Below are 10,169 nucleotides of genomic sequence, written 5' to 3' on the forward strand. Positions count from 1 at the left end.
CTCGGAAGCCTCACGGGGCGCAGGCGCCCGTCGGAAATGTTTGGGGGACGGGCAGACCGCGGTTCCTCCCGCAGCCCAGGCAGGGCCGGCGCGTCCCGGGGAGTCGTCGCGACCTTACCTCCGGGGATGACTTGACCCGGAGCCTCCTCCCGGCTCCCACCCCAAACCTGTGCCACCAAGGCGCGACGCGCAGCTGAGACTCATGGCTGGCTGGAGGAGGGCGGGGGACTGTCCTGAAAATGCCCGAGCCTTGAGGGACCCTAAGCCAACCGTCAGACTCGGAGAGGCGAGGTCTAGTGACACGTCCTGGCCACCCAGGGAGAGAGGGCAAGCCCACGCCAAGCGCCACGGACCGCTGCCTCTCCGCCCGGGGTTCTCCCCACTACGCATTGCAGAGCTCTTTGTATAGACCCCGCCGGACCCAGAGTGAGGGACGTGGCTCAAGTCGACAGAACACCCAGCCACCCACCCGCATGCCAATAGACACTTTTATTTAAAAGTCTGGTCGCATCGGGCACGGTGGCTCACACCTGTAATCCCAACACTGGGAGGCCAAGGTGGGCAGATCACCTGAGGTCAGGAGTTCGAGACCACCCTGACCAACATGGCGAAACCCCATCTCTACTAAAAATACAAAAATTTAGCCGGGCGTGGTGGTGGGCGCCTGTAGTCCCAGCTACTCCGGAGGCAGAGGCATGAGAATCGCTTGAACCCAGGAGGCGGAGGTTCCAGTGAGCCAAAATCACGCCACTGCACTCCAGCCTGGGCAACACAGTGAGACTCTGTCTCAAAAAAAAAGAAAGGAATAAAAAGTCTGTTCGATGATGCCCAAGTTGACTGTTTTCTCGCCCCAACCTCTTCTCCCAAGCCCTCACTTAGTCTTACTTACTTACCCACCAGACTGGAAGCTCTTTGAAGGGGGCCCTGTTTGTGGCAGTGGCTCACTCAATGGATCCCTTGTGATTGGCGGACAAGTGGATGTATTTGTTAACTGCTCGCCTTTGGGATCTGTGTCATTATTGTGTGACTTAAGGTTGTAAACTCGGGAGGGCCAGGACCGGGTGGGGATTACTAGCTCGTGCCAGGCACAGCATGATACCCAAAGGGATGGGCCATCAATGCTTTTTGAGACTGATGTAACTAATTATGCCGGAGGCAGATGCCTACCTCTTGGTCCCCAGAACTGCCAGTTCCAGGGCTAAGTCTGAGCGAGGAAGAAACTAAGGAGCCGTCTTAGCTCATCCCCAATGGGAGGCCGACTCGCTGGGAACTAGACATGGCTGCAGTCACCACACGAACACACCGAGTAACGTGACTGTCTAGTACTGGGAATAGTTTGCAGGGAGCCAGAAACTCGACTTTAACTCCAGTTTGCAACTGGAGCTGGGAGGCAGAAAGTAGCCAGGTTTTTCTCAGCGTGAAGCAAACTGTCCCATATAAGGATCAAACCTGTAGTTCTTCATCCATTTGCCCCAAGGTCGACCTGAAGCCCAATCCGTCAGAAGAGGGAGGCTGCAAACAAACTGGACCAGAGGTCAACAGCAATTACCCCAGGGGTTGGGGGGGGCGAGTAGGCGGTGCGGGGGGGGGGGGACAGTGGAAGCACTCCTTCCTCCCATTTACGGGTGCAAGATTCACCCTGTACTTTGCAGCAGCTCATTTGTAACTTGGTCACTTTAGAGTTGGTCCAGCTCCCTGCCCACCTCACACCTCCACCCCCAACCAGACAGGTCCTCTCTGTCCTTCCTCAGCCCTATACTGTCTTCGCCCAAGTCAGCCTGCTCTAAATGGACATGGTCAGTGATCCAAGCAGAAACTGAAACAGTAACAATCGGACAGTGTCAAGAGACTCCGGCAGAGATGCCTCGGAGCGCCCGGCCTCCTCCTCTGCCTTGGCACAGATGTTCTTATTGTCCTGGAAAGAAATACCAAATTCCCTCCCCAAGCATGAAGCCAGGATACTCCGGGACTTAGCCTCCAGGGACAGAGTCGCAGGCCCAGCCCAGTTCCCCTACCCCCTAATCAGACTGAGACGGTCACCATCCCTCTTCCCCATCCTAGCCAAGACATCTCCCCCTCACCAAGGAGATTATGGGGAGTGGGGCTGGAGCTGCATGAGAAGACTGCTAAACTGTTCTACAGGCCTCTTTAGGGACAGTTAGCACATCAAAATACATATTTGGAAAATGCTCACAATTAACACTGGGAGAAAAACAGTAAACACAGTGTCACTTTGCCAGGCTCAACAGTTTTGTTTTGTTTTGTTTAAATGCTAATGGCCTCAAATGGGGAGCAGCATCCATCAGTTAAATAAACAAGCCATTAGACTGAGACTAGAAGTGTCAACACATGACTAATCTACTAATTGGGAGAAGGCATGGTGTAGTGAGGAGCAAGGCAGCAAAGCATGCTGGAGGCTGTGGAGTGGACTTGCTTACGTGCAGAAGCACGTGGGATTGGAGCCAATGAGACCTGAGTTTGAGTCCTGCCTCGATCAGTTGTTAGCTGTATGGCCTTCAGTGAGTTACTTCATTTCCTTGAGCCGCTGTTTCACATTGTGTAAAATAGAGACATTAATAGTACCAACACCACAGGGTTGTTATAGGAATGAACTAAGATAATACAAGTAAAGTTCTTGGTGCAATGTAGGAGCCTGCCACATCGTAAATGTTTGATGTCTGTTGGCTGTTATTGATCATAATAAAATGCCTTGTGTACAGAAGACACTCAAAAAATAGATGAAAAAAATGACTTGTGGTTGCTAGATATTAGCAATAAAATGGTGAACATGGTCTCCAGACCCCCTGCCAAATACAACTGGCAAAGGGGATGCTTTTGGTGGGTTAATTCCAACTTCTTCAAGCCATCCCTTTAACCTGGAATTCACTCCAGCTCTTAAGGATGGACTGTCCTGCCCGAGGGTTGCTGGGCTCTGGGGTCTGCTCTCCTGGCACCTGGCTAAGAAGCCTGGGTTAAGCTAGCCCTCCCAGATGGGGACCAGCCAGGTACAATGCTGAGCATCCTTCCAGTCAGCCAGGCCCATTCTTGCAGAGTACTGCAGGCTGTTCTTGGTTGCCTCCTTCCTGTTGTGGTGATCACAATATTGAGAGGGGCCAGACTGTGGAGGAAGGGAAGCAGGAAGAGGCACACAGGACTCCCAGAAGTAACTGTGACCTAGACAAAGTCCTTGGTCTTCGCTGCCTTGCCCCACCTTCTTGAAGCCCCATGTCCTCCCAGTCACCTGCTAAGAAGGCCTGTTCTCAGCCAAACGGAGTCTCCCTCTTCATCACCAGCCCTTCATAGACAGTCTCCTAGCCCTCTCCTTTCCTCCCTTCCTGTTCCAGGAGAGTGGTTCCCTCTATCTGAAAGGTTGGTAAGTTTAGAGAATTCCCTCTGTGCAAGTAAGGAGTTGAGCTGACAGTGGCTTAACATGCCACCCCTTCCCAGGTCTTGTAATTGCATATGAGCCTCCTCAACTTGAAAAAAAATCCTTAAGGTCCCTGGAAAGGAATGAAAACAGGTATCAGGGCCAGGCGCAGTGCCTCACATCTGTAATCCCAGCAGTGGGAGGGATTACACTGTGGGAGGCTGAGGCGGGTGATCACCTGAGGTCAGGAGTTTGAGACCAGCCTGGCCAACATGGTGAAACCCTGTCTCTACTAAAAATACAAAAATTAGCTGGGCGTGGTGGTGCACACCTATAATCCCAGCTACTCGGGAGGCTAAGGCAGGAGACTCGCTTGAACTTGGGAGGCGGAGGTTGCAGTGAGCCGAAATCATGCCAGTGCACTCCAGCCTGGGCAACAGAGCAAGACTCCGTCTCAAAAAAAAAAAAAAGAAAATAAAAGAAAACAGGTATCAGGGGACTTGTGGCCCTTTGACAGGCTGAGGTGGCATGGGGAGGAGAAAAGTTTTACTCCATCAGGTCCTGTTTTGTCTCCTTATTCTGCCCTGAACTTGAGGCCCTGAACAGCCCCACACCAACCCCAAGAGGCACCCTCCTGTACAGTTCTACACCTGGAGCAACCCCTCCCCAGCAACCAGATGGGTTCTCAGGCTCCATTCTTCACCCTCCTCTCCCAGTTGAGCCCTGAAGTAGGCCCCCTCCTGGCTCAGCACTTAACCAGCAAATAGCAGGTTAGCTTGATCAATTAAGCCCTCTCCACATCTGTCTGTGGAGTGCTAAGGGGTTAATGTATTTTCCCTCCTGCCACACCCAACTGAACTGCAGTTCTCAAAGCACACTATCACAGTTCTGTTCCAGAGTCTGTGCTGCTGGCAATTGCTTTTTTGAGCCTGGTCCACTGCAACCAGGACACCCACCCTGTTACTTGCAAATCAAACTCTCTTCCTCAAAGGACCACTTGACCTGTGCCTGCCTTGGAGAAGCTGCCAATAGTGCCCCAGGTGAAGCCATGTTCCCCTTTCCTATGGGTTCACACACTATGTCCCTCTTTGAGGGCCCCCTTGCACATTCCGCCTGGCATAAAATTAGTTGCTGACTTATCTCCCATGGGATAGACGGGATAGACATAACCTTCTCCAAGCCAAGATGTGCTTCTTAGAGACCAAGGTGCTTCTGTTTCTTTATAGTTTTTGTTTGTTTCCAATCTGCACAAATAAGTGGATTGTAACAGGAACTCCCATCACCTAGATTCCACAGCTAAGATTTTACAACATTTGTTTCCACTTCATGTTTGTATTCCACTTCCACCAAAACAGTGCGTAGCACTGCCTTGAACAGCACTTTGAACAAAGAAGCCAGGACTCCGTGGGAAATGGTGGGATTTCAGGTTTGCAGAACAGGCTTCTGGGAGTGGCATGGGATGGGGAAATGGGTAACGAATATAAAAAGTTGTCAATGCCTGAGTACCTATTATGGGCCAGGTGTTTTACAGGCCATCTCATTTCACCCTCACCACAACTTTATGGAGTAGGTACTGTTATTATCCCAATTTTACAGATGAGGAAATGAGGTTCAGAGAAGGAAAGGGACCTCCCTAGGTCACCCAGATAGGCGATGGCACAGCTGGGATTTAAATCCAAGCCCTGCGCCCTTCTCACTGTGCCCTGCAGCCTGCCTCAAAGGGTGCCAAACAGGCTGCCACCTGCTCTGCTTCCACTTCACAATGTACACAACATGCTTTGTGCATGCTTTGCAGAGTACTATGCACACATACACACACATGCACACCTGTGCAGTGACCTACATGGTCACACACTGATTTTTGTCCATGAGATGTCTCCTGGGTGGGGAGCTGGGGGCGAACCCAGGAGTTGAGGGAAGAGGGCAAACACCTCCCCCACGTCTGCGAAGGCCATACTCTCAAAAGGGAAACAAAGTTTTTCTCCTGGCTCCCACCAGTGCAGTGCATTCTCTTCAGATCTCCAAAATGACCTTGTAACCCGCACTCCTCTTCAGCACTCCTCTTCAGCACTCCTCTTCAGCCACGACGGTCTGCTCCCTGCCTCCCGCTGTCTGCTTCCTGCCTCCCGCAACAGACATTGCTCTTTGCAGCCTTTGTTGTTTCGCACCACCAGCCCCCAACCTCCACCTCCCAACATGGATTCATGATGTTCCTCCAGCCTGGGATGCCCTCCTCACCACTCTCTATACTTACATTCTCCGAGTCAAGATTCAAATCTCACCCCCTTCCAGAAGCCTTCCCTGATCCTGCCCACCTTCCAACCTTTTGATGTGGTCTGATTTTTTTTTCACTTGAATATTGATGCTCTGCTCTCTCTCTCCTTGTTATCTAGTTGTTTCTTGTAAGCTGTTTCGTGGACCACACTGTAAGCCCCTTGAGCTCACAGTTTCAGCTACAGAAAAATAAAGGAAAGGCTTTCAGGAAAGACATGTGGTCGGCTGCCTTTTTCTTCCCATGGTCCTCTTGCGTCCTCCATGTTGCCTCTTGGGTTTCTGCCTTTGCTGCCACTGGCATCTTTTCTACAAAGACCAGGAGGTAAAAAGGAGATTCACATGTTTATCTTGATCGCTCCTTTTTATTTTTCCATTCTTGTCTTTCATTTGCCCAGGTGGGCCGAGGGCTAACTGGGGTCTGAAAAGCCTTAAAACACCCTGAAGCTACTCTCAGGTTTTTCTAGTCTCAGCATTTATGGGAGGGGAAACAAAATGTATTAGGGCTGGGCAAGGTGGCTCACGCCTATATTCCCAGCACTTTGGGAGGCCGAGGCAGGTGGATCACTTGAGGTCAGGAGTTCAAGACCAGCCTGGCCAACATGGTGAAACCCTGTCTCTACTAAAAATACAATAATGAGCCGGCCATGGTGGCGCACACCTGTAATCCCAGCTACTCGGGAGGCTGAGGCATGAGAATCTCTTGAACCCAGGAGGCAGAGGTTGCCGTGAACTGAGATGGCACCACTGCACTCCAGCCTGGGCAACAGAGTGAGACTCCATCAGAAAAAAAAAAAGAAAGAAAGAAAGAAAGAAAGAAAAACCTACCAAAATCGATTGGGCTTGTTAATGCCTGCAGCACCACCTCCTACTTTTCTCCCCTTTATCTACTTCACCTCCCCTCCTCCTTCTCTTCACCGCCACCCCACACTCCCCTGCCCCCAAATCCACAAGCACATATGCACTTACAGCTAGAAAGAGACAACCCGTCTTCCAAATGTCAGGAACTTCAAACAGAGAAGTGTTGGATAAAGACACAGACAGGGCCACCTCATACCACCAAAGGAGTTATTATTTCCATTTGGCAAAATGCTGGGCATTAAGGAGTTGCCCTAATACCTGAGCAGTAACAATAGGGATAAGAGTTCCCTACCAGGCCAGGCAGGATTGAGAAAGGCAAGGGTTGAGCCACACACCACCCCCTCCACCCCGCTGCCCCACCACCGGAAGTTTAAACTGGGGGTGGGTAGGAAAAGCCAAAATTGAATTATAGCTCTTAGTGCTACCTGTACTCCCCAGCTGCGGCTGAAAGTAGAGATAATTCAAGCATGCTGTACCTGATTCTGTCTTATGCATTCTCACACATTCTCCTCCCACTCCACAGCCCAAGGTGGCAGGAGCAGGAAGGCTATTGCTGCTCCATTGCACAGATGGGGGAACTGAGGCACTGAGGGATGATAAAACTGGTTCCATTTTCTCACAGGAAGGGAAATTCCTTTCCAGTTTTACAGACCTCCTTATCCCTGGGGGAGCCCCATCACCTCGGCTGGGGTTCCCAGCACTGAGGAGTTCTGACAAAGTTTCCAGGAATGGAGGTAAAGATGGAATGGTCCGTTCTTTTCCGTCCCTCCAATTCCTTTAACCAGGCATCATGGGTCGCATCTTTTCCCTCAATCTTTTCTGGCGCTCCTCCAGCAGCTCTCTCAACAGTCTCCACCCCTGGGCCCCGCCCCTGCTTCCCAAAAGACTTTCAACAACTGCCTTTGGCTGGGCTGCTCCCATCCCTCAGCTAACTCAGGACCAGGAAAAGTCCTCTGGGCCAGGCCTTTCTGATCAGCAGGCTGAGGGCTCTGAATATCCACGCGAACTGGCAAGAAAGGTTTTCTAGACTCTATGCAACTTCCAATGCTGCCCCTGAGCATCTTCCACTGGAGTTCTGGACTTGCCCTTGCCTTCTGGTTAAAAAGTGCTTGCCCACCTGCCTGTAAGAAAGTGTCACCCTTGACCCTTGAAGGGAGGAGATTGTATTGATTCACTCATATTCCACCCCACATCCCTTTCAACAACACAGATTTGCATGATGGGGGTAAGTGGGTGGAGAAACGGCTGACTGTGCAGCACAGATCGGGATTCAGACCCTGGCCAGGGTTAGGGAGATTGGTCTGTGTATAAAGTTGAGGAGTCCATTGTGGCCTTGATTAAGATGAGATTCAGGACTAGGATTATAAATCGGGGAAATTGGCTAGGGGCAGCAGTTCATACCTGTAATCCCAACATTTTGGGAGCCCAAGGTGGGAAGATTGCTTGAGGCCAAAAGTTCAAGACCAACCTGGACAATATAGTGAAACCCTATCTCTATCACAAACACACACACACACACACAAAACAGTCAAGGAAGTTATCTCTTCTTGAGGCATCCTATTCAAGAATATCTAGTAGTGGTCTCTGTCAGGAACTGGGTTTAACTGGGATCCTTTGTTCTATGAAGCAGTGAAAAGGAGTCAGCCCCACGGGGCTTGACTTCTGGTTCCAACTCTGACACTAATTTTCTGGCATCAAGCAAGTTACTTCAGCTCTCTGATCCTCAGTTTCCTCATCTAAATAATGGGGGAATCAGTCTTTATCTCTAAGGTCGTATCTAGTTCTGAAAATATACCACTTTGGGTCTATGGGAATATAATAAAAGTTATTCTATGGTCTCATAGGGTTAAAAATAAGACAATGTAAAAGAAAAGAATCTGGAAAAATGCAAAGTACCAAAGATAAATTCAAGACTATTCTCCTATATTAAAAATATTATAGGCTGGGTACTCACTTGTAATCCCGGCACTTTGGGATGCCAAGGCAGGAGAATGGCTTGAGCTCAGGAGTTCAAGACCAGCCTAGGTAACACAGTGAGACCTTGTCTCTACTATATGTGTGTGTGTGTGCGTTTGTGTGTGTGTGTGTATCACATGCTCATTGTAGAACTTTTGAAAATACTGGAAACTATAAAGATAATAAAAATCACTTGTAGCCGGGCACAATGGCTTATGTCTGTAATCCTAGCACTTTGGGAGGCTGAGATGGGCAGATTGCCTGAGCTCAGAAGTTCGAAACCAGCCTGGGCAACATGGTGAAACCCCATCTTTACTAAAACACAAAAAATTAGCCGGGGCCAGGGCCGGTTGCTCACGCCTGTAATCCCAGCACTTTGGGAGGCTGAGACAGGCAGATCACTTGAGGCCAGGAGTTCGAGATCAGCCTGGCCAATATGGCAAAACCCTGTCTCTACTAAAAATACAAAAATTAGCCAGGCGTGGTGGCACACACCTGTAATCCCAGCTACTCGGGAGGCTAAGGCATGAGAATCACTTGAACCCAGGAGGTGGAGGTTGTAGTGAGCTGGGATCATGCCACGGCAGTCCAGCCTGAGCGACAGAGCAAGACTCCGTCTCAAAAAAAAAAAAAAAAAAAAAATTAGCCAGACGTGGCAGCGCACACCTGTAGTTCCAGCTACTCATGAGGCTGGGGCACAAGAATTGCTTGAACCAGGGAGGTAGAGGTTGCAGTGAGCCAAGATGGCACCACTGCACTCCAGCCTGGGCAACAGAGCAAGACTCCATTCCCCTGACCGCCCCCAAAAAAATCACTTGTAATCCTACCACATCGAGTGTAGCACCATTAACATTCCAGTGTTTTATTTATATTTACTATATATTTTAGATAAAAATGAAATCATGCTGTAACTGTTTTTAACCTGCATTTTTCACATAAAATGTACATTGCATTTCTCAATGTCATTAAATATCCTTTGAAAACACGATTTTTAAGGGCCTCATGTGTTCCATTCAATGAATGTGCTGTAATTTATTTACCCAACCTTTGTTGGGTATTTAGATTGTTTACCCTTTTCCTGTTATTATAAATATAATATCTCGTTAGCATCCTTTGTGCATATTTGATTTTAGGAACAACCAGATCAAGAGGTGATGATGCATATTAAAATTTTATAATGGAAAAACTCAAACACATACAAAAGTAAAATAGTATAACAGCCCTGATTTTGTTTCACCTACATTCCCACCCATGTCCCCCTGCCAATGGATTATTTTTTGTTTTTTAAGCAAATACTGGATATCAGATAATTTGGGCATGCATATTTTTAACAAGTATAACCCCATTATATAAAATTCCAGAAAAGGCAAATGAAACTATAGCGACAGAAAGAAAGTCAATGGTTGTCTGGGGACAGAGGTGGAGGAAGAGATGAATTATAAAGGGGCATGAGCAAAGTCTTGGGGGTGATGGATATGTTTTGTATCTTGATTGTGCCAGTGATTTCATGAGTGGGTACACCTGTCAAAACTCTTTGAATTGTGTGATTTAAGTGAACTCAGCTAATTGCAGCTATATTATCCCTCAATATAGCTGATTTTAATTTTTAATTTTTATTGTTTATTTATTTATTTATTTATTTATTTTTGAGATGGAGTCTCGCTCTGTTGCCCAGGCTGGAGTGCAATGGCACCATCTCGGCTCACTGCAACCT

This window comes from Colobus angolensis, unplaced genomic scaffold (assembly GCF_000951035.1).
Source record: "Colobus angolensis palliatus isolate OR3802 unplaced genomic scaffold, Cang.pa_1.0 Scaffold159, whole genome shotgun sequence".
NCBI classification, from domain to species: Eukaryota; Metazoa; Chordata; class Mammalia; order Primates; family Cercopithecidae; genus Colobus; species Colobus angolensis.